At 31.0% G+C, this 25,768-nt stretch overlaps 1 protein-coding gene across 4 annotated transcripts in view; it reads right to left on the bottom strand.

The window, feature by feature from the left end:
* Positions 1-24,601, bottom strand: part of LOC132931748 (pendrin-like) — a 79,096-nt gene extending 54,495 nt beyond the window's left edge. For 2 of the 4 annotated variants that reach the window (XM_060997725.1, XM_060997727.1), the window contains exons 1-2: positions 24,481-24,601; positions 15,074-15,171 (exon numbers count right to left, since the gene is read on the bottom strand). The gene's annotated coding sequence lies outside the window, so the exon portion shown is untranslated. Of the gene's footprint in view, positions 1-12,157; positions 12,298-15,073; positions 15,172-24,480 lie in introns of those variants that run through there. The other 2 variants (XM_060997724.1, XM_060997726.1) reach the window with 1 other exon arrangement.
* Positions 24,602-25,768: the final 1,167 nt, after the last annotated feature.

Here is a 25,768-nt window from a genome sequence, read left to right as displayed (position 1 = left end):
ATAATATTATCTTAAAATGAAAGACCAGTGAATAATTCGTAATTTAAAAATCTGAACTATGACGTAATATAAAATTATATTTATTTAGTAAATTGAACTAGCGGAAGCGCTTTAAATATAATATGATTAAGAAATAAGGTCAATTTATTGACAATAAATACAAAAAAAAAAAAATTACTAAACAATGATTAGGTAAATCGAATAACTCAGATTTTGGGTATTTAATAGATAAAAAGAATTATAACATAAATATTAGAATGTCGTTTTCTTAGATTTATTGAATCCAAACCAATTATTGAGAATTTAATGCTTATAAAGGAATTATTAGATATAGGTGAATTCGTGACATAATAAGCTATTCTTTTCAAAAATGTATTTTGGACTAATTCCAAATCTTTTAAATATTAAATAGATACATTTTAAGACCTAAATATAGGCCTAAAAGCCAGGGTTGAACGTACAAGCAAAGAATATAAAGTTTTTAAGCTTACCTAATGTCTGTTTAAAAATGTTTATTATTCCTATCAATAAAGCTTAAAATTTTATGATTTATTCAAAATATATTATAATGTTAATCCAGTCTTATTTTAATTATACGATCGCATTTGTTAGTATTTCATTATAATAATAATATTGACTCACAATTAAAAAAAAAACATATATATTTACTTCTAGTTTTTGTTTATTACCTACCCAAAGAAATATACGTCATGAACATGATAGTGTGCTACTTTTTTGATTGACGGTGTACTGCGTACCTAAAGCCGAAACTGACAAAAGTTATCGATAGGTATTGAACAAGTTTTTTTTATTTTGGAATGATCTACGTGGCTTGTGATTTTATGCTTAGACTTTGTTGAGTGTTATATAAAAGTATGGTAGAATACACTTTAAAATAGAAAAATATGTTTATGATAACATTATAACAGGTAGTAAAAAAAATGTGTTATATATATTTTTCCAAACTAAGTGGTAGTTCTATAGTAGTTTTAAACACAATTTTATAATATTTCAATGATTTATGTTATTAATGTTTATTTATTAATTATGATTATTAACGATATATTTATTTTGGTGCATAATATAGTCATAATTTCGCTCATTAATAATACGTACTTAATAATTTTCTGTTATTTCATATAGGTAATACAATGTTATCATGGAAATGTGATAAAGTTAATTTATGTTTAGTGAACATAATAATATTATCAAGATAGTAGTTCATAAATTTGAATAGCTCATAAAGTCATAACATATCACAAGTATCATTTTTGTACAATATTGCACACAATACTATTAAGGCAAAAAAGAAATAACATTAAATATAATATACTCTGGTACCGATAATTTCATTGAATCTTCGAAAATCTAGCTAAAACATTAACCCGGTTCCAAACAAATGATTGTTATTGGAAACACATCTAATCAGCCAAATGTAATGCTAACACGTGAATCAACACGATACAAAAGCTCTATTATATTATTATATATAATATGATGTTATTTTATTTTGGTTTCTATATTCTCAGATGTATTACTTTTAATCGATGTTACTATTATTAACTATATGTAATCTATAAGACTATATTATATGCTTAAATATTACTATATAGATATTTTACTCTACATAAAAATATTGATAATTTAATATAATATTACATTCAATGGCCAAATATACCGTGAACTGATTATAATAATAATAATAATAAAAAAGATTTTTTTAGATCAAAGCGTGCTTCATTTACATTGTAATGTTTTATGACTCCCATTATTGTGAATCGACAATACAGATATTGAAGTATTTATATACATATATATGATTACAGAACTAGAATTTCGGAAAATTATAAAAAAATTTAAACGGCTTTCGATCGGGGTGAATAGTTACATAGAAATTGTGGAATTTTAACAGCCGTGTGCTCAGTCGTCGGATTTCAATAATCCAAATGCTTCTACGCCACGTCCCGCGGTTCTTTATAGTATCGGTATTGGCGGCGGTCGTCGTTGTCGGTATAAACATGGTAAAAAGAAACGGAGCACACACACACACACACACACACACACACACACACGAGTGTACTCGGCACAGAAAATGTAGAATAAAGATTTATGGAGAGAAAAAAGCGTGGTCGTGAAAAGCTGCCGTAAATATATCGCCGCGTGGCAGTGGCGGAACGAATACACACACACACATATATATATATAAATGCAGCAGCAGTAACCGATATATATATGCAAGCGATAGAGGAGAAAATAATAATATATATATATAAAAAATAATAATAATAATAGAAAGAAAGGAAGAAAGAAAAAAGTGAATAAAGAGAAAACCCGTCGTGTGTGTGTATATGTACGCGCGTACGGATATACGGGAAAAGGCGCACTATCCAATCGGTTGTCGGTGAAATATACGGTCCTGGGGCCTGTTTGCCGGAGTGGGTGGGTTGCCGCGGAGTGTCGGCTGCCGTCGGATGGTCGGGGGTTGCGGGCGAAGCGGCGTGTTGTGTAATATGTTTTCTCAAACGTCTTTCGAAATAAATTGTTTTCCCGGGCCCCGCGACGACGCGTGCTCCTCGACCTATATGCAGATTATAATACGGTTTGGCATCACGCGCGTCCGCACTAACTCAGGCCGACTCTGCGCAGTCATGTCCGCAATAACAATAATACACACGGGTAAAATAATTGACAATTTTCGGCAACGTTATGGTCGTCCGCCGTCGTGTTGTAGGTTACCACCGTCATTATATACGACTTTCGAGAATCGCGGCAAGTCGCGTAAACCTTATCTGTGAAGTCATGTCTAATCCTAATCCGACCTACCCATATGAGCTCCACGAGTAATATTATCACATCGTATGTGGAACTGCTATATTAATTACTACAGCTTTCTGTGCATTTTGTCAGCGTGTGCGCGTGTGCGTTGTGTGACCTAATTAAATCGAAAGAATTAAGATCAAATGAAGACCGTTATTGTGATGGAGCGAAAAGAGCCCTTCAAAATATAAAACTAATTACGATCACGTGTTATTAATCAAATTTGTACGATTTTGAAACGACCCGCTGCGCAACGGGCTCTGTGATGATACGGTCTATATTTTTAAATACATATTTACACTAGATCTAATAAATTATCAATAATTTGCCGTTATACAAGAGGTGAATTTAATATTCCTAAAGTTCCGGATGCTAGGTAGTAAAAAAAAAATGCATTGAATCAATGCGACCTATCAACCTCTAAATGAAATGATGACTGAATACCTTGCAAATGACAGCTATAATGTCCCGAAACCAATAACTACCTCATTTATAAACCTGTATTTGTAGCCAAGTTGGGAAACATATTTTAAAAAAGTACCCGGCAAAACCGAAGAAATGATTCTGTACTCTATTGATTAGTCTTAACAATCCTTTAGTTTACGGTGACCAAACAATAAAAGCGCGGAAACACACTTGAGGATATTTAAATTCTATAAGTGGCGTCTAATGGAGCCAAGAACACGTAACACTTTACAAACGTTGAAATAAATGTGAGATCAGAAGTCTTACGATGTAACATAAAAAATTATAAATCCTTATTGAAATCCACATAGACAAAAATAAAATATTATTAATAACTAATAGAAATATAGTAGAACGACCTAAAAGTTTTTAATCAACAATATTAAAGGATAACCCAACCTTATTACACAAAATTGTAAACATTATCTAAATATTATTAGATTCTAAACTATTTAGTTGATGCTAGATTACTAATATGCAGCCAGTATAAATTTTCTGAATAACCTTCTGAACAATAAAACTGATCCTCAGTCCCTGCCTCTTTTATCTCAAGTCCTTGTAAAAGTTCATTCGTATTCCACATTTTCATCATTCTACACTCCAATCGGTTCTATTCAATATTTTTAGATCTGCTACTTATAATGAAGATAATGAACTCCATAGTTGCTGTATGGAGATAGCCGATTTAGACTCACCCTTTTCAAATCTTTATATTTGTCATTAATGTTATACGAAACTCGTGTTATTCATTTAAATTGTACTTAAAATTTATTTTTTTACTTCATATTGTTTTGAGTGTCAACCTCTATGTATTTAATTTGTGTGTCAATATCTTTAACAAATAATAAATACACATTAATTAATCAACTAATGCACTGTACAATACTTATAATATTATGTTCTATAAATCAATAAATTTAAAACATATATATGTATAAACATCATTCGTACAAATAATTTGTTAGTTAGTTATAATACAAATTAAATACTCGTATTGCACAAAATAGAAAATTACAAAAATGGAGATCTTGATATAGATTCGAAAACTTTGTAAATCTTAAATAGTAATTAAATATTAACTACGATTTAAGCAATTTTAAAAAGTTATAGTAAATATTTGTATTTGTATTTTGTGTACAAATATTTTATTTTAAACATCTATAAGTCTATAACTAAAATTTGACATCTGAATTATTAATTGTATTTATAAAAGTGTAGTTGCACTACAGTTAGCATATAGAGTAAATAAATTAGTGTACCTATAACAAATCCCACAAAGGCGTATAATTTATTGGTTGCAAATTTCCCATATTGGCTGTCGAAAGTTAATAAATATTTATTTTTATTTCATAAGAAATACTATTTATAAACTAAATAAATGCGTTTGTGTAACGAGTGTCGTCAGTTCAAATGGTTTTCAATAATAATTCGAAATAATTAATCTTCAGTTTACCAAAATATTACCCCGTCTATTTAATACAGTAACGAATAATGGTAATTTATTATAAAAAAAACGCAAAAAAAAGCACTTAAAATTGAGTCTCTTACATCACAAATAATTATGGCGTTCTCAATATGCAGATTTATTTTAACAAATAGCCAATTATTATAATAATAATTTATTTAAAAGAAAACTTTATAATTAATCTTAAAATAAAATATTATATTTGCCACTTTATAATACTATATTTCTTGAACTACCATCAATATAGATAATTGAATATGAAAAATAATATAGATATTAAGTACTTATTTTGTATTTCATAATACAAGGCTGCAGGAGATTTTAAACTGAGATTGAAAAACTCTGATTAAACGTTATAACATATTTACTTTTTTATTTTTTTATTCGATTAGCTTTTATAATAATTACTAATTAGTGACAATTATTTTAGTAATATTAAATTATGACAGTACAAAAAGAAAGAAAACAAAAACACAAATACAATATTAAATAACAAAACCAGTTTCAAATATAATATTAATTACCACTGAAAATTTAATTTTGAGCAAAAAATGTATTTATTAATATTATATAAAATAATACTTGTATTTAATACTAATGATGAATTGTGCACAACGAATTAGCGTATTTGATAATTTTACAATAATAAATTGATAATAATAATTGCTTTAAAATCGATGAAATATCGTTCACGTCTATTTCAAAAATATATATACTATAAAAAAATCAATTTTCAGATTGAAAAATAATGGTCTAATAATTTTATAGTTTCAAGGAATACTAATATAATATATCTACGATATTTCAAATGAAAACCTTTGTGATGACTTTTTTAAGTTCATTCGCTGATGCTACATAACAAAGCAATATGCACATAGATCTTATATAATATTCATATACTGATAATAATATCAAAAAAAATTGTTGATACTCCTTGAAATTGCGTTATTATTTTCGCTCAGCCGAAAGCAATATATTTGTTATGTTTTTCGAAACTACTCGTCATGGTAGTCCGCTACAGTATTTCTATTCAAAAACCCGTTCACCGAGACCATTATAATATTGTCCCTCACAATTATATTTATTCTGGATACAGTTGTCACTCGACAGGTCAAGTATTATTGTATCCCAGTCAATAAGTCATACAATCAAAAATTGTATAGTATCGTAATATTATATTTTGGTAAGTAGTTTCCAGCTTTATATGAATATATAGTTATTAGATAAACCTCTCTAGAGTGGACACCGCAAGGGAATTAAAATGTTTCCGCCACTAAGACGTGTCCAGAATGAAGTATTTACAGAAAGGAGGTATAGGCCAACTCACCCAAACACCTCTCATTACCGAATTGGCGTTTGATGGATACAATTATGCCAATATATTTTGTATTTTTACGTGATTAAAAAAAAAATGTAACAATAAATAAATATTTTATGCTTAAGCATGGTTACCATAATTGCCACAGTTAATATTATTTAAAGTACATATCTAAATATCCGTCGATAAAAGAAAAATTTGGTATTTCCAGAAAAATTAAGAAATTTGCTGAAAAATATATTATTATTATTTTAACATTATCAACAAGTTAAAATTAAAAAATAATTACACAAATATATAAAGGTAGTATACAGCAGTTTGACATTGATCGATTGAAAAAACAATCCTAATTGACAAAAATTCGGTAAACTTCAAAGGAAATAGTTTGTCGATCGACCTATGACGCCCTACCAGTGAAATAACCGGCTTAATAACGATAGTTTTAGAACAAAATATTGATTAACTCTAATATTGTATCTAATAAAAAAATTGTATAATATAATTTTATACTAATTATATCGATACATTCGGCATTTTACTATACGGGAAGTACAGTACATATATGTATACTATTTTATTATATTTTCTATTTTGATAGATAATTTAAAAAAAAAAAAAAATGATTCCAACTACTGTATTGTATTGTACTGTACTAAAAATTATAGCGCATCATCAAAGTTCAATTGTTGTCTTTATTTTCGACACTAAAACTATTTCAAGTGAATTAGTACCTTATTGTAGTTAATACATTATAGCTTAATCTATAGCTAAAAATAATTTTAATTTAAAATAACGTATTGTTTCTTCGTATATATTTTGGATTTTTTGGGATCTTTTAAATTATTTTAAGCATACATTTTTTTTTAGTTTCCGAAAACTTTAGGTTTCCTCAGAAATGTATAGTGTTTAAATTAATCAATTTCTTCCACATTTTCTGGAAAAAAACTGTTGTTTCCTAAATTTTAATTTTTAGTTAATAATGCTGTCTTCAAACAAACTAGGTTTTTTTATGCACTGTAATAAATTGAATTTCTATATAATAATACGATTTTGGAAAAGATAGAGAGGGAATGATCTCCACTGAATCGTGCTAAAAAAAATTATCTACACCCCTCTCACAAAAAACTCCCAAATTATCGTAAATGGCGATTTCAATGTACTTTATAATATTTTTGATTTTAAAATTCATGATTTTAATGGTTTTATTCGTCACTCAAATTGCGATCCAAGTCTCAAATTAAATACGTATATCGATTGAACACGTGCCGATATAAACTATTGTAAAAGTACTTATATAATGTATTATATAATACAAGTTAAAACCTATATTCGAAAACATCGAAAGTTTCGTAGAAAATGTAATACTTTTTTTTCTTCAATTTTTTTTCAGTGTAGAACAAATGACAAGCAAATATTGTATCATCCAAATGACTCTTGGGAAATCAGCTGTAGATATAGTCTTGTGAACTTGGAAATAAATTTCCACTTCGAAGGGAAAATGAAACTACGTCATATTGAAAACGTCTCCGCGAGCTTTATTTGTAATAATTATAGAGTGTACCTAGGTACCTACCTAAACACTATATATATATTATGTTTATAAATATATATTGTAACTGTACGGCTACTGGAATAATGCGATTATAAATTGCACGCGTATAATAATAATATATAATATAGTGTTCATTCAATTCAGTTCACTTTTCAATAGAGTCACGTCAGTTTTCAATATCGCGTCTCATTCAGTCATTCGTCGTTAACGTCGGTATTGTCATGCTAAACTGGCCGGCGGCGGTGGTAGCGGGGGCGCGTAAGTCGATTACAAAAATATTATCGCCCTCGTGTTCGCCATCAACTATATAATATTATGTATAAGGGTACTGCAGCAGCGGAGTCGCGCACTGTCGGGTCATTATTAAACGTCGGTGGTGGAGGGTGTCGCTTATTGTTATTATTATTTTTCAAATCGGAAAACCGTCATTGTTCGATGGTAAAAATTTTACTTATTCTTTTCTCTCAGTCTCTCTAGAACAGACTCAAATATTGTACACATTTAATATACAGCAAGAAATAAAGTCCGGAAAAAGCTATCAATTATATTCGAAATCGGACGACGGATCCGCACAGTTTATATAATATAATATATAATATATATATTTTCCTCCGCGTCTATATAGTTATTTTTTCCCATTACCGACTATAAAACTTTTCCCGCTTCTTCGTTGTGTCCGCATATTATATACAGTACACTTCTTATTTTATTTTGTTTCGTCGGCGGCGGTGCGGGTGATGTAGGGGCGGTGATTTTTTTCCCCTATCTAACGATTTCCGAATTCGTCCGAATTTTTGCCGAAGACCCGTTATCGTTTAGCCCACTGGCGTTCTGGGCGCTTAACGACTTCCTGAGACGACACAAAAACTCCCCGCGACATACAATATACGTATACCTATATAGTATATATAGTGCGACGAGACGGGTTCTTCAAGTATACGTGCGTGGGTCATATTATTACTATACTATCGTCATTGAAGTCATGATCCCGGCCGACAATATCGGAATGCGGAGACGTTTCCGAACGATAAATCTATATGTATATAATATAATATATAATAAGGGTCCGAAACGTCCGTTGTTTTTTCAACTGCATTATATATAAATATATAGGCGCACAGTTGATGGTAGTGATGATAAACGAATGTCCACGAAAACGTTTACCACGAGTTGCGGCCAATAATATAAATAATATGAATAAAACATAATAATATATTATACAGAATAATAATAAAACAGTTAATTAAATATTTTTATATGCATTTAATTAATGATAAAACTATTCAAAAATGTTGCACAATTCCACAGTAATGTTTTAAATGAGCAAAAACATTTAACACTGACCAAAAATAAAAAAACGAAACTACAAATACAAAACAACATATCGTATCACACTGTAGACACTGTAGTCTTTATCTATAATAATATATAGGTAACTACAGTATGATGTGATTAATTTTGTGTTCATACGTTTTAATGAGTTTTTATGACAGTTTGACATTTATGATCAAATTTAAAAAATGTATGGGTTATGTTAATGTTTTTTTATACGTAGGTTATTCCGACGAAATGTCATGTTTTTTGTAGTTTATTGATGATTGGAGATTTTTTTTTTTTTGTGAAACTAGAAATTGTGTAATCAAATTTAACCAATAAGTTTTTAACTGTGTATAATATTAGATTATCACTAAATTAAAACAATAAAATAATCTTATAATGCGCGTTAAAGTGATTTTATTTTGTTTTCGTCTACTTTAACATATTTAAATATCATAAAGGTATAAGTTCGACGGGAATGGTTGCGAAATAAATGTATAAAACTGTTTATAAAGCGTGAAAATTAAACCTATATAATAAGTAGTAGTAGTATTGTTCTTCTGACACGGTTTATTTTTATTAAAAAATAAAACAATAAATAAAATAGGTATATACTATCGGTTTTTATAACGATGACTGTTTGTAACGAATTTTAATTTGATAATTTTAACGTTCAAACAATGATTATATGGCGTGTAAAACGATTAGAACGATTTTACGATATTTTTTAAACAAAAGAAAATTAAATTATATTATATGTCCAACGAATATGAACAATATAATATAATAACAACAATACCTAGGGTTTATTTATAAAACACTCGCAAACGACTACACGAGTTATTTGTAAAATAATGACGTTGTTTTCGTGACGACAAAAAAAATGATAAATGTAAAACATAGTATTTTGACTTGTTATTGAGTATATTATTATAATACCCATTAGTTATTTCTTATAAAATATAAGTTATAACTACTCATAAGTTATTACATAAACGCAGGATCAACCTCGTTATGGTTTTTTTTCACCCAACGAAAATGTCACTGCGTTTGCCCAAATTTGTGTCTTATGTTGAACAAAATATTATACAATATATATATATACATATATTATATCATAAAACTCGAAATCCGATTAAAGCAGTGTGTATTTATATAAATATTACATAATATAAATAGCATTAATCTGGTGGACGCGTAGCACCGGAGAAAAGTTTCTTCGCTCCACCGAAGACACAACTTTGCGAATTATTTGGCTTCGTCCAATCCAGGCCAAAGTACCGGTTAAAATAACATAATAATACTATGTAGCCTAAATAATATATAGATATATAATCATGTATGGATTAGGACTACGCTTTCAAGCTTCGGATTGGGCGTATTTAGGCTACGTAAATATAATATGTGTGTGTACATAGACGCTCGAAAAGCCGTAGAGACCTAATGAGGTTTCCGTACAATACTATGCGACTGTCAAATTTAATTAACGTAATTCGTCGAGAACGCAGCAGCAGCAGCAGCAGCAGCAGCAGCAATAATCGGTTATAGCCGCTAAACCTTTCCGACATTTTTAATACTCAGTCGTCCGAAAAAAAAATAGAGTAGAAGAACACCGCTCAAGCTTATACAACAGGATCATTTTTAAAATATGCTACCTACTCGCTTCGTCCATAAATCCGTTAATGCTATTTATTCATAACGTTATTATATAATATTATTTTAATATGTATGTCAAAAATCGCGATGGGGTTGACGAAATGCTAAACAAAATTAGATTAGTTTTTAGTTTTTGATTTAAAAAAAGCCGTTTAATCCTTCACTTACAATAGCGACATATTATTAAAATCTGGTAAAAAAAACGGGCGTTTTATCGCATAAAATAAATAAATATATTTTTATAAAAATATACCTATGTCACTATATAGCATAATCGGAATTTCTATTACAGTCGATGAGGTAGCTACTTAAAAATAAAAACATTAATCTCATAGTTAATTTTATCCATAAAATGATAATATTGTTATATAATTATTTGAGAGCACAATAAAACGTCTTTGTATGTGTAGAGAGAGAAACAGAAAAACAGACAGAAAGAGTGAGATATTTTGATATTTTATAGCGATTGTTGCTGTTTAACACAATATTCCAAGTAAGTTTACTATGGAAATAATTTTTACGATCCGCATAATTCCTTTTGTAATCTTTTCCCGTCCACTGCGCGTGCGTAGTTAAACATGATGTTGTGTAATTAAAGAAGACATTTTACACGAAAATATATTACACTCTCATCGCCGTGTGTGCTTGCCTTTTCAAAACGGCGTGTGTATACTGTGTATACTTAAGACCGGCTGGTGTTTATTTTATTATATAGTTCGTTACTGCAGTGCGCGTACATTCAAAAGCGACCTGTACATCGCGTATTATACCTAAATATTTTAAGCCAAACGCTCAGTTTCCGTACAAACCTATGACCCACCTACGTTCGTGTTGTTATTAATCAATAAGCACGTATTACTAAAATTTAAACCATTTTTAAGTGTAAAACGCGGTTAATCGATTACGATAGGGATATCGTGCGCGTTCGCGAATACGACATAATATTCCGCATGAAATATTATTGTGATATCATAGTGGTTATTTTGCATAATATTATATAGGTACCTATAGAAATAGACGTTATGCACGAATCATGCACGTCAAAACCATCGTACACGTGTCGGTCCTCTTTGGACGCGTTTTCGATTCAATCAGACTGAAAAAAAAAAACGCAAAATAAAAACTATCGACGTACAGTACTGCAATACTGTAATATTATAAGTGTAGAGATGGACGAGTCATAGGATGAGGCCACAAGGGTACGGAACTGGTTCGAGAGTGCCGCGATATCGTTGTCAGCGAATGCGAATATATTTCAGACAGGTGTCCGTTACTATTCAATAATAATAATATATATTAATGTTAGGTCTGCGCTAATCTCTACTTTACAGGTCCGCGGATGACGGTCGTTTGCGTATGTGCATTATATAATAAAATTATTATATGACGTACAAGTCGCGCACATATATATATATTATGTGTGTGAGAGACGTTTTCCGTCGTCGGCGAGAGCGTTCTCCTCTAAAAATGTTCGACGACTACCGTCTCCCACTTCAGACCGATGGGCGCAAGGCACAAGGGACGGCATACAATACTGTTTTGAATAATTACGTATATTTTACGTTACCTGGGCAATATGTGCATAATATTATTTCGTAAGTCGTCGTCACAGGTGGTTGGATTGGCGCGTGCACGCGCTCTCCGTCGGCCGAGTCGAGTACGGGTACAACGCGCGCGACAGCGGCAGTCGAGTGCGGACCGAAATCGTTCGTTTGTTTTTTCGCCGAGTGCCGATCATACACACCACGCAAGCAGAGTCGTCCGCGGACTGATAACGAACGCGACAGATCGCGAGATGACGGAGAGTGACGGACTGCAATGCGCGCGGGCGACACGCTTCGCCGGCCTATAATAACACTGTATTATTGATGTAAAAATATTGTACACAACACTGGCGAGATAAGGTGATTTTTTTTTTTTTTATTATTTACAATATTAAAATATATTATAATATGTATATTGTATATATGTATTATAGCGTTGGGCGTTGCGTTCCGTTGATCTGCGCCATCCACGACTCGCTGACCGCGTGAATGGTCGTCGGCTGTGGGTCGTCGTGAAAAACAGAGCGGAAGTCCGCAGCCGGTGTGGCGGAGACGCGCGACAGCGATGATGATGGCGCAATATTGTTTTAGAAGAGGAATTGTGAGCGTTTCATATAAATTATGACGACGATGTTCTACAATTATGTACGACTGTTATTGATATAGATAATAATAATATACGTGCGCAGTCGTAAATTTTCAATTGCAATGTCCGCTGCCGCGTACAATACGACAGTTTTAATCGATTTGTTAAAATCGTATACACATTTCCGAACACAATATATTATTTATATATATATATATATATATATATATATATATATATTATGTGTAAGTGTGTGTGTGTGTATAAATATGGTCAGACAATGTTTCTGATGGTTTTAAATTGATATTACTACGACACACACTGGCACACTGCACTCACGTTACGAATTATTACAGAAAACTCCGATAAGACTAAACATTAAGTATAATATGTATATGTATACAGGCTAGTACATTCGACCAGCTAAACTCGTTTTACAGTAATCTATAGTTATTATTTTTTCAAAGTTGGCATTGAATAGTTAAAAAGTTAAAGAAAATGAATTTACCTAGTCAATTTTACAACTAACTCAACGACTTATAATTAATTTAATTAACTGTTAAAATAGTTTTTTTTTTGAGTTAATTTAAAAATAATCCATTAAGTCAAATAGAAATGTTATTGAAAATTTATTTTTTAAATTATTGATTACAATTGTTTTAAACATTATAGTAGTTACTGTATACATAACCTATAAAAAATTTAATATTATTATAGTATTATAATTTTAACTTAAAATATTATGTTTCTTGATAAATAATAATATTGTACATAGATAGCATTGATAGCAATACATTTTATGTGATCTACGTATTAATTAAAAAATAGATTCATTTTCCAAAGTTTAATTAAGTAGCTAAATTAACTTTTTTTATCATATTAACTTTATTACTTTAAACTTTACAAGTTAAATTTATTAATTTTTTTACTATTTACTACTAACTTAACGAAATTGTGTTCAATTAACTTAAATTGATATAATTATTTACATTTTCTTGCTTACCTTTAATTATTTTAACCCAAACGTGAGGTAACCACTAACCAGTGCATTTTTAAAACATTTAATGCTATTCTAAGATATAGAATTGATATATGATAGGTATATTTTAAATACAAACTATAAGAGGCAATTTAAAAACTATTAGAAAACCAAGCACATCATTATGATAGATTTTTAATAATTCAGATTTTCGTCATAAATATCTCAAATTAAAAAAAAATATTTTTATTTTAAAAATCACAAAAAAATGATTAATACCTATTAGTCGGATTATTGTATAAAATGCACGTGAATGCGTAATATGACATTTGTTCGTACCACAACACTGTAATTATTATATAATATTATTGAAAATAGATAAAAAAAAAAAAAGAATTTGTGAGAATATTACGCATTACTTACTACTTTTTTTTCCTAAGAAATCAACTTGGTACCGGACAATAATGAGCGAGCGTGGAATAAATAAAAACATTTTCATTGGCCTTAAATTCGCTTTATTAGAGTGAATGAGTGAATACAAACATTACGTATATCAGTATACTACGGTTGACAATTTATTCTTATAATTATTTACGATATGGTTGATATGTTTGTTTTTGTTCACATTATATTATAATATTATGACACGAATCTGATTATTATTATACGTTAGGGAGCGTATAAGTAAATAATACATTTTTTTTTCTTATGGTATCGTCACAAATAATGCATTTAAAGAACAATATCTTAGCATTGCCGTATAAAAATATTTCTATAGATATCTTGTTGAAATCGATCTGATTGATGGTTCAAATATGTAGGCACGAATATATTAATTCTAGGAAACAAATCCTATCATATTTTGAAAAATTTGCAAATTATAAATATTTTTTCAATATTATGTTATACGTATTATCAAAATATATTTTATTTTAGAAAATTTTTCATAATATGAAAATAATATAATATCATTATATTATTGAAAATTGATATTTGTTTATCATATCAATACTAACTTATAAAACTATAAACTGAAAGTTAAATAAATGTAGATGCTGTGATTAATTAATTATTGCTTTGAAATACAATTTTATTTCGTAAATAAATTTCTTATAAAATTATATTGATACGTCATGCAGAATTATTATATTATAATTTATCATAAATATTTTATAATTATTATAATAATAACGTATAAATAAAAATATATTATATACTAATATATATTTTGTTTAGTATCAATTCAAAATAATTGTCATTCGTCATGACTCATTAACAATGGTATTGTAAATTTATCCCGTTTTTAAACTTAATGATTCGAGTTTATTTCGTAAAAGTGACTTTCCTTAACTTTTAATTTTTGATTAAGCTTACCTATTTATTTTTATCTGCATCCCCGCGTGAATATTAACTGGTTTCCATGAATATGTGTGGTAGAAGGCACAATTGTTGTTCGTATTGATGTGGAAATACTAAAACAACGCAAAAAAACACGAAAAAATTATCCCTCTTGTAAAACATTTTCATAAATCGTTTTAACATACAATATTTCATCATAATAGAACAGCCAGAGTTTGAAACGAGCTTTTGTTTCTACCCAAATAAACTCTCGTAAATTGTCCATGTATATTTTGTGCCAAAATGTAATTATTACATCTGAAAATTAGATTAGTTTGGAAAAACTTGACGAAAATATTGAAACGCACATAGCATATTATTATGATTATTTTGATTTATTCTTCGATAAGATAATGGGCTCCACTGAACATGCCCGTGTGGGGTGGCCTCAAAATAATAAATTATGTATAGGTAGATATAGGTATTGTAGGTAGTGCGTATAATATTATTTATATTATTATATAGTATGTACCTTTAAATTCTCGTGTATGTCTTACAAAAAACATTTTCCCTGAATCGAATACCCAAAATGTTTAATATTGATGTCAATATTCACACTAATATTCACCCATGAAAAAAACAAGAGATGACTTTTGCAAGACTCCACCGACGACTCGTTTGGGATCTTCTACAGTCTGTTAAGGAGATAACAACAAATTCCAATCAAAGAAGAATTGAAGAGGATCAGGGAGAGAGATAACCAATCGATAAGGGACCTTGTATTAGTGTGACAGGCTCCGGCCGGCTTTTGAAGGGGACTCCCCAGAACGTGAAATCTAGAGTGGCAGCTCAAGCCGGCTTCTAAAAAGGAATTACGTGAAGTCTAGGTTGACGGACAGTGGTCGGCGATCACCCCAAGAAAATACCATAAAGAAAATGTTAATAAAAAAATTAACAAATTATATTGTGTAATGCCTAGTACGAAAAACTAGGGGTTCTTGGTATCCATGCTTATACACTAGGGTAGGCTGTCCCTAGTCGTCTATGCGAGTGCCATGATTGCTGTATTTTTGATTATTTCAATAGACGATGCTGCGTAGGGGTAAGTCTCGTGAAAACATTTTACACCTGGAAGCGTGGTTCTCAACTTAAAAAAAAAAAATACACAAATATTATTGCGCCCTACCGCGCGGAACGAGAAATGATCAGATCATACTACTACGTTACATTTGTACGAAATAATATATGTCCAATAGCGAACAATATTATCACAATATTATTATATTATGTTGACGTCGACTGCGCGATGGGATTTTGGTTCATTTATCATAATTTTTCAGACACAACTGCCGCTTTTCACATCACATTATAATATAATATGCATTATTATTATTATATTAATAACGCTAGCGGTGTGCTCACTTCGTCTATCGTAGACGCCGATCTTCCGAGTTGGCCCGCAGTAAACCCGGAAAACAAAGAGGTCATATTAGATATAAGTCTTTGATGTCCTATACGTACGTAGGCACAATTGTAGATAGGTATACACACAAGGAGGCACATATAATAATTTCATACGACATAGTTATATTAATACTGTGTTGAGTTCGGTGCGCATTGTTGTTCGCGGTTTTTGTTATTCCGACCGCGCGATCAACGGGGAAATTTGAATACTCCGTTTAGACGACCGAAAACCGACGACAGTTCTCCGCGGCTCGTTCAATTAAAGACGCCTTTTTTACCGTTTCGGTTTTTCTCTCTTCTCCTTTACATCTACCGCGGCGGATTACCATCTCCCCGTACGTTATTATAAACTTATTCGCGTCGTGACAAGCGAGCGCGTGTGCCTACGTGTTCGGATTTTGATATCGTCCGCGCGACATCCGATGTCTCGCCGCCCGTGACGACGGCCCTCCCGTGAAAACCCTCGTCCTCTGTCACAGGAGTATTATAATAATAACGATACCGTTGTGTGACGACCGGGGGAAATCGTTTCTCCTGTCGGGTAGAACGACTGTGGCGTGGGCGGGGAGGGGAGGTAGTGGTACGACCACCGACCAACAGCAACGGCGACCACTGACGACGACGACCGGCAGCGATGACGGTCGTAATAATATAATAATAATAATATGCTCGTGGGATTCCGTCGCGGTGCGTTAGTTTAATATTATTATTACTATTATTGTACAGCCAGAACGTCGGCGACGCGTAAAGGAAAAATATTATACCGGCTGTCGCCGCGCTCGCAAAAAAAAAAAAAAAAGAATAAAATGAAATAAATTTTAAATTAAGTCTGGGAATCGAAAAATTTTGCCAACCGTACACACGTTATTTTATAATGTATAATATGTGTATAACGGCGGGTAACCTATATATACGCGAAGAATTTCGTCGCGTGATGCCCGCCGACCGGCGGCACATTTTCACAGCGCGTTCTCCGTTTTATATTTTGTATTACGATAATATATAATATGCCTTTATGCGCGCACGTGTGTGTGTGTGTGTGTGTGTGTGTGTGTGTGTGTGCGTGCGTTAGTACAATAGGTGATGAATTATACGACCACTGTCCGTATATTATTATTATATATATATATATCCGGTGCTAATGTATTTCGTCGAGTGGTGTGCGCCGAACGTGTCGCGCGCGTAAAACCGAAATATTCGCACGACGAAACGCGCTCCCGAAACGTATAGTCGGCTCGGCGCGCGCACAGTCGACCGCCGCCGTCAATCCGTTTAAGAGCAAATTCGTGACGGCCGCGATATATCAACTGCCGGGCAGGAGGGTTGGACGGAGAGTCTCGAAAACCGATTTCGGACATCCGAACGTGCCATTGCGGATTGTTGCAGTGTTCGGACGTTTGCGCATATACGTACAGCAGGCAGTGCTCGAATTGTGAAAAATCAAGCGAAGGCTATAAGGACATAACTGCGTTTCCAGTCCAAAAAAATATAACGAACACACACCCTAGAGTCACAGTTACACTCCCCCACCTCCCGAAAAACACTACATTATTTTAAATACTATATTTCTACGTAATATAATATATGAATTAAAAATATAATTCATATTATAGTGTTGTAAATGTGCATTATAAATTTGCATACCATATGACAATATACTGTGTGTAACTATTAATATTTTACGAATATTTCCATTTTTATGGAATAATAATTATATACATTTTTATTCACTTTTATTAAAATTAAAATAAACTTGTTTGATATAGTGACCGCAACCAGTCCGGTGAACCATATATTCTGTCTTGTAAATCGGTGTTGCATATAAATTGTATTTAATCAGTGCGTCAATGTATTATAGTTTATAATAGGATATATTTTGCTATTTCACAATATCGGATTAATGATGAAAACTAAATTTTAAAATTTTGTTACTTTTACTTTTATTTGGACGCGCCCCGACGATATTTATAATATATTAATATATAATTATCACTATTATTGTGCCTATATAATATATAAATTATATACACACAACTAAGCTGTTCACGGGAAACGGTGCGAATCATTTATGGTACGGCGCTCGGTCGTCGGTGAACAATAAACGAAAACAAACATGATCGACGGCATTCAACGATGATCGATATGCAGTGTAAGAATAATAAGAATATGTGTCCCCTCCAAATTCAGATAAGTACAGATTATTGGAACGAGAGTAAAATAAATATTTCTCGGAGAACGATTAATCGTACATAGCGAGTGCTCGATGACGTCCGACGAAATCCGTATTTACGCGCCGGAACTGCGGCAATCTCGTTGAAGATCGAAGTAAGAATATAGGTATACCATAATATGATATCGCATAAAAAATAACCGTGTGCGGTCTTTCGGTTAGAACTATACGGGCGCGTCTAGATAGACGTTTGTTCGGACGGGAAAACGGAGAATACGAGGCGGAAAACGAAATGATTTATCCGAGTGGAACATAATAATATTATATTATTTTCCTACTAGGTACACTGTATACTGCTGAAGTTATTTCATTGTTTCGGGTAATCGCGTGAAGGGCACACTCACACAGCGAGTAAAACGACTATTCCCTTGTTCCTCCCTGCAGCGTTATACCATGCAGACGTCGCATTCGTACAACGACAGATATAAATTCTCAGAACGTTACCGTGAGCGCGAAATGAAATTTTAAACGCGAAATATCGTCTCAAACTACTCCATATATATATATATATATACCTACTAGGTTTTTGCGCTGTAGGTTTTTATATACGCCGCGTCGTCAACGAAATTATGGGTTTTATGACGACTGCATTGTTTTGGAGTGCCATTTGTGATCAATTTATTTCGATCTACTCGAGTATCAAATTTAAACGTTATACATAATATAATATCATTTAATAACAATAATATGTATATATTATAGAAAAATGTTGCCAGTTTTACATAGGTAAACCTACTCTAATGTTTAAAAGTTTATACGTTTATAAGTATCATTATTACTGGATGGCTGCATTCAAATTGCACCTCAAAATTTAAATTAAGGTAAAATTACGTACGATTTTTTATTGGATGCAATCGAGTTGTATGCCTGATTTTTATACATACAATATTAACGATTCAAATTCAACATATTCTCCAGCTCATTTTCTTGAGATATGAGTTTACACTTTTAATAAATCATAGTTTAAATTTAATGACCGGAATTCCAGTTTATTCTTCAGTAAAAACAACTTTAAATCATATGCGACAAACATCGCTAGAAAATATATTGTATCTTAAATTAATGGGAGATATTATATTATGTTTGATGATGGAAATTAAAGTAGAATTATACGAGTACACTATATTATATGCTTTAAAAGTTAATGTTTAATTAAAGGTAGGTAGATTGCTTCATAAGGGAAAACTTGTTAAAACATGACAGTAAATGTGATACTCTGCCAGTCCTAAGCCTAAAAAAGCATAAATAAGAGCTTAAAATACAACTAAATATATATAAGCTTCTATATAAATTATATTATAAAACATTTTAAAATTGATACTCTGTTAAATAAAAATAAACTAACAGATGATATCATGAAAAAGGTATATATGTAATGAATACTAATAATAAAAATTAGTCAGTCATTAGTTATTAATTATATACACTTGTCAGTTGTTACATTTTTCATGACTTATTGTATTCAATGTATAACTGTATAAGTATATATGTGAGGACATATTATGGAAGTATTTTGATGGCTTTACTCACTATTTCCCCAAGCTCAAGCCTAGTTGCAGCTACTTTGAATATCCTAATTCCTGCTTTTGAGGTATATGATTACTTCGGTATTATTTGTAATATTTTTTTATTACAATGATTGTTTATTTTATTTTGGAAATATAACATAGATCGGACAATACCTAGAGATAAATAAAATTGAACTATGTCAATTTTAAAGTTTGCGTTTTATAAGTTTGTTATGCGTTTGTTTTTTAGTAAAACCAGTGAATTAATAACACGCTTATGTACTTCAATCACTTACTATAGATTATTTTTTATTTTAGTTTTAAAGTTATCGAAGAAGACCGAACTACCATAGAAGCTTGGAGTTTCAGTACAAAATTATTAAACTTATTGCATGATTTCAGTTCGAGTTCGTATCATTTTGACGTACCTATATAAATTATTATACCCAATATAATATATCATCTAATTAAACGTTGATTTTTTTTTTTTTAATAAATAAAAACGAAGAACTTTTGTTGACAAATACACAGCTAGTATGCAGATATACCTATGCCAAAATATTAGATTTTATAGGTTTGCGACGTATACAATAATGGTTAGACAAACACTATGACATTGACGGACCGATATTATTGATAATTCGTTTTGTTTTTAAATATTACGCAATCCAGCATCACCGTCGATACTATTATTGAATTTAAAGAGCCGTAAAGACTACGCTATAGTGCTATACACTGGTGCGCGATAATAGTTATTGCTGTAGGTTTGAACGCAAGACGTCATGTTTTTTAAATAAATAACCAAACGCGAGACAGCTGTGGAAACATTATAGCTGTTAGAAACGCACATGAAACACAAGGAAAACCGGCTGCGTTATACTCGGCATGTTCGCTCGATACACGATTCAAAAACGTCATAAATATAGTGATTAATTACCATCACAACAATAAACGAATTTTGTTAAGTATAAAACAGTGGGTAAACAAAATTCAATACAGAAACCATATTGATATTAAAAAAAAAAATTAAATAAAATGTCTTCACGAATTTATTTAACTCATAATAATAATAAAAAAAATTGAACATAAATAAGATTTAATAAGCAAGGAGAAGTAATCAAACAGCTTAAAAACTTTCAAAATGTCATTAGGATTTTAATGGTATATTTATGCAAGACCCGATATATTATATAAGTTATTTAAAAATAAAATATATTTGTAGTCTTCAAACAAACGATTACAACTTATTTATAATAAATTATAAGTAGAAACCTATATAATAAAATCACATAACAAGCATTTAATAATTTAATTGAATATAACTATGTTAACATTAAATTCAGGTATTTGTTGACTTAATTCTTTTTTTCCATTAGACTGTTTTTCCCGGTTTTTTTTTAACTTTTGTTCTATAATTTGACATTGGACAATATCAACTGACCAATTTATTTAGCAGCTAATTTATATAGTGTATAGCTATCGCAAAAGTTTTGAAATTGACACAGAAATTAAGGTTTCAAGCGTTTCAACATTAAGCTTAAAATACAAAGTTTCACTGTTTCAGTTATATGAGAAGATTTTGCGAAACACGAACCGGCTTGAACTAAATTTTACATTTTGTTAATAGCATTTGAACCCGTTAGAACCAATTTATATTATAGGTGATAATAATATAAACATAATTTATAACCATTCCATTTTTCACTAGCTTAGGACTGTAAAATAATGTTGGCAGTGTTAAATAATTCAATCATTTATTGTGATTGTAACGTTAAAATAATATTACCTATAGATAATACTAATAAGTGCGTTATCGGGTCTAATCTATACATACCTAATATAGATCTCACGTTCTCACATTTTATTGTAAAATTCAATAGTAGCCCCACTTAAATTTCGGTGGTTAGTAAATAATTATAACCATAAGTAGAAACATTAAATAATATTGCATAAAATTTGGTGACTACAAAAAATTGTGTGATACGTAAGATACGTTACAAGACCAAAATCGTTTTTTTTTCTTGTTATTCTACAGTTACGTATCTGCCTATATACACTTTTAACTTTTTAACTAAACCACACGGTATACTTATTACATGATTGGCAAATGTGTGAAAAATGGAAAACGGTACTCAAAAAATACAAAAAGTTCCAAACGCGTATATGATCCTATCATTAATTTTTTAATCTGTTGATATATTTTATCTTTATGTATTTGTCCAAACGTGTTTTTCACATTTATATTAAGTCCCAAAAATAAAATATATTTTTTTGTATTCACCTAATATAGGTACATATATACAGAGTGATTCAAAATTTATGTTACAGTCATTTTAACACATTGATATTCAAAATAGAAAAAAATTTATGATACGAAAGTTTTTTAAATTTAGAAACATCTAAAATAATTTGTACATTTTATAATTTTTTTAAATATTTTATAGGGGTTTTGAGGGGTAAACTTTAGAAATTTAAATGGGAACCTATTATTTTTGATCAGACATAATATTATAATGGTTGTAACATCAATTTTGAATAACCCTGTATAATATATAATAATACATATTATACCAGGTTAGGTATATTAAGATTTATTATATTATAACGACATTCGGTATCGTTGACTGGACGAAAATCCATCTACCTGTGTTTTACCTCGGCACGGCAGTTTCGCACTTACAACACCTGACCCACGTCCTATACATATTTTATAGGCACATCCACGGCTTAGTATTCACTTACAATACTCGACCCGCATTTTACCTGAGTGCTGTTTATACATAAAAAAGGTCGTATTATTGTAATCGCATTTCACCACGTTAGGAATCAAAAGATCTCATCTTGCCATGATTTTATATTATTATAGTTATTACGGATGAAAAAAAAAATTATATTACATAGATGGATCATACATACATAGTATATAACACAATAATGTTTTGTAATATTCTATTGTTTATTTAATTATTGTTTGTTACATTTAATACTTGAAGTAATACAAATTAAAATAGTACATAAAAAACTGATTAATTATTATGAATCAAATAAATAAATGTATATGAAACTCGGACGTTAGTATAATTAAATCTCTTTAGATATTCCATATCGATTTTTATAATGTTTAGTTACAAAAATTTCAAAATTAAATAATTCAAAAACTGTTGTAGTATTGTAATACACAGTTTTGAACACACTTTGTTATTTATTTTAGTCCAAACTATTTTTTTCGAGTTTGAATCATTATAATGTCATAATAAATATATAGCTTAAATAAAATATATAATCTTGCATATTTTATATCGTACAGAAATGTATGTTATTCACGCGAAAGTAATATTAAAAGTACCTAATGTTTTTACAAAATGATATATATATATATATATATATCAACGCATTTTGTACCCGCAGTACAGATATTAACGATGTGATAGTTTTCGTACCACATATTATAATAATATAGCACACCGTGATTATTCGATGCCGAATCGTTAGAATTTAAAACATAATATACCTACTATCTCATGCGCCGTAAAATAATAATAATTTGTTTTTTCTCACCATACAGACAGCGAGATAACGATTGTCTCGTGTCGATATTATACAAAGACTATAATAATATACAATGTCACCGTGTGTATTTATAACGTATACTTAGGTATACACCGTATACGTATATCATTATTGCGAGCTCAGTTATGGTATTGCTCATATATTGTCGAGTACATCATAATGTTAAACGCTGTACGGTTTCGTATACAGATCTGTGTGCACAGACTCTTCTAAAGTGAATCCGCTGATACGTGTAATATGGTGAGTAGGTATAATAATAATAATAATAAAAAAAACGTAACAAAAATAACAGTTGCAGCCGCAGTCGTCGAAACAAAACGCGTTGCGTTCGTGTTCTCTGCTTGTGGGCTACTATATAGGTACAATGATAATAATCAGTGACGCAACTACCGATGGCGTCGGTGGTGCCATTAAACCGTACCGGGCCGATTGGTTCGATTTTAAATTAACGAAATTGAGTAAACGATTAAATCTGCCGATATATTTGTGCCTTTTCCAACTGTGTTTTTTGATAATATGCCTATACCAAACGGATTGTTTAAAAATATTATGTTTAATGACAGGGCCGCATTAAAGCACATACGCTCGCACTCTCGCCGATAAACACCTAGTTGCGGCACTGATTATGAATATTAGGTATGTATGCGTGTAGTTTGTATATATTATATTACCCGGTAAACAAGAAAAAGAACTGAAACGTCTCCGAACCCGCCGACCGCGCTATGATATTACGTGTGCTGAAATGTTTGATGTTCCTCTCCCGCAGCAATATGGACCACGTGCAGTTGACTGTTCGGTCGTCGTAATCACACTGCCGCTCGTTGCGGGGGAGTCGGAAAAGGGATCAATGTTTTATGCGGGGCGTATTATTGTTACCACGGAGGGTCCATGGTAGGTAGACGACGACCAAAATCCATATGCGTATATACTATTATATATTATGTATGATGTGCAGAGGACGTAGTCAGGTTTTTCGTGCTTCGGTGCTAGTTTTCCACCACCCGATCACTCACCCTCAGTCATAAAATATAAACGCCAATTTGCTTACAACAATGCTAGATACACGTTATTATATAATTAAACGGCAAGCACAAATTTAACAAAGACGATTTTAGTTTATTTTCAAAAAACATGATCACGGTGCCATTAAATTCGTCGCTACGTATTATGGGTATACGAAACTATATTGATAAGTATAGATTTAAACAATATTTCAGGATGTTAAGGTCCTTTCGAGACGTGTTTTTTCACATTATTTTTTGATAGTAGGTATGGTTGCAATTTTATGATAGATATGTTTAGATGTAATATATTTTTTTAAATCACCCAAACCCCGCTTTAGTCTCCTCTGGATCTGCAGCTGTGATGCTTGGTGGTAGGTTAGTGTCGAAGAACCTAATCGTCAAGAATTGGTTGGCACGAATGATAATGAAAATACGGATGGTGGACTTTGATTTTATTTGTGACTGCAGATCTTCGGAAAGTATGGTGAATGTTAGTTTGAAGTTTCCTCTCATTGATATAGAACGTAAAGTATACGTATTCCTATCGCTACTTAACACACCTGACCTTTGACAAACACAACAATGAGACAAAAAGAGTGGACAAAGACGAAATCACGTCGGGGTTAACAATATGATATGAATTGTGTTAGCTAACTGATTTGTCACACCCATGATAAGCTTAATATCAATCGTTTTCACTTTCTATTATACATATACGTTTGTGTATATACGTATAAAAAAAGCCTTTTGCTTTGATTGTTTAGATGACAAGCTTTGGTATATCAGTTAACCGGAATGTTAAAACGTTCTTGCCACACGAAAAACCGCCTTATCATGTTGTTGGATTTAGTTAAACAATTTTGTGTATTCGGTCGTGAAATATTAATACTTAATTTTCCACATAAATGCTTCTATTATCATATTTATACAACGTATTTTTGGTATCATAAAATCG

The sequence above is a fragment of the Rhopalosiphum padi genome, chromosome 1, assembly GCF_020882245.1.
Source record: "Rhopalosiphum padi isolate XX-2018 chromosome 1, ASM2088224v1, whole genome shotgun sequence".
In the NCBI taxonomy this organism is placed as follows: Eukaryota; Metazoa; Arthropoda; class Insecta; order Hemiptera; family Aphididae; genus Rhopalosiphum; species Rhopalosiphum padi.
Note: the sequence above shows the minus strand (reverse complement) of the source record. Positions and strands in the feature narration are given on the sequence as shown.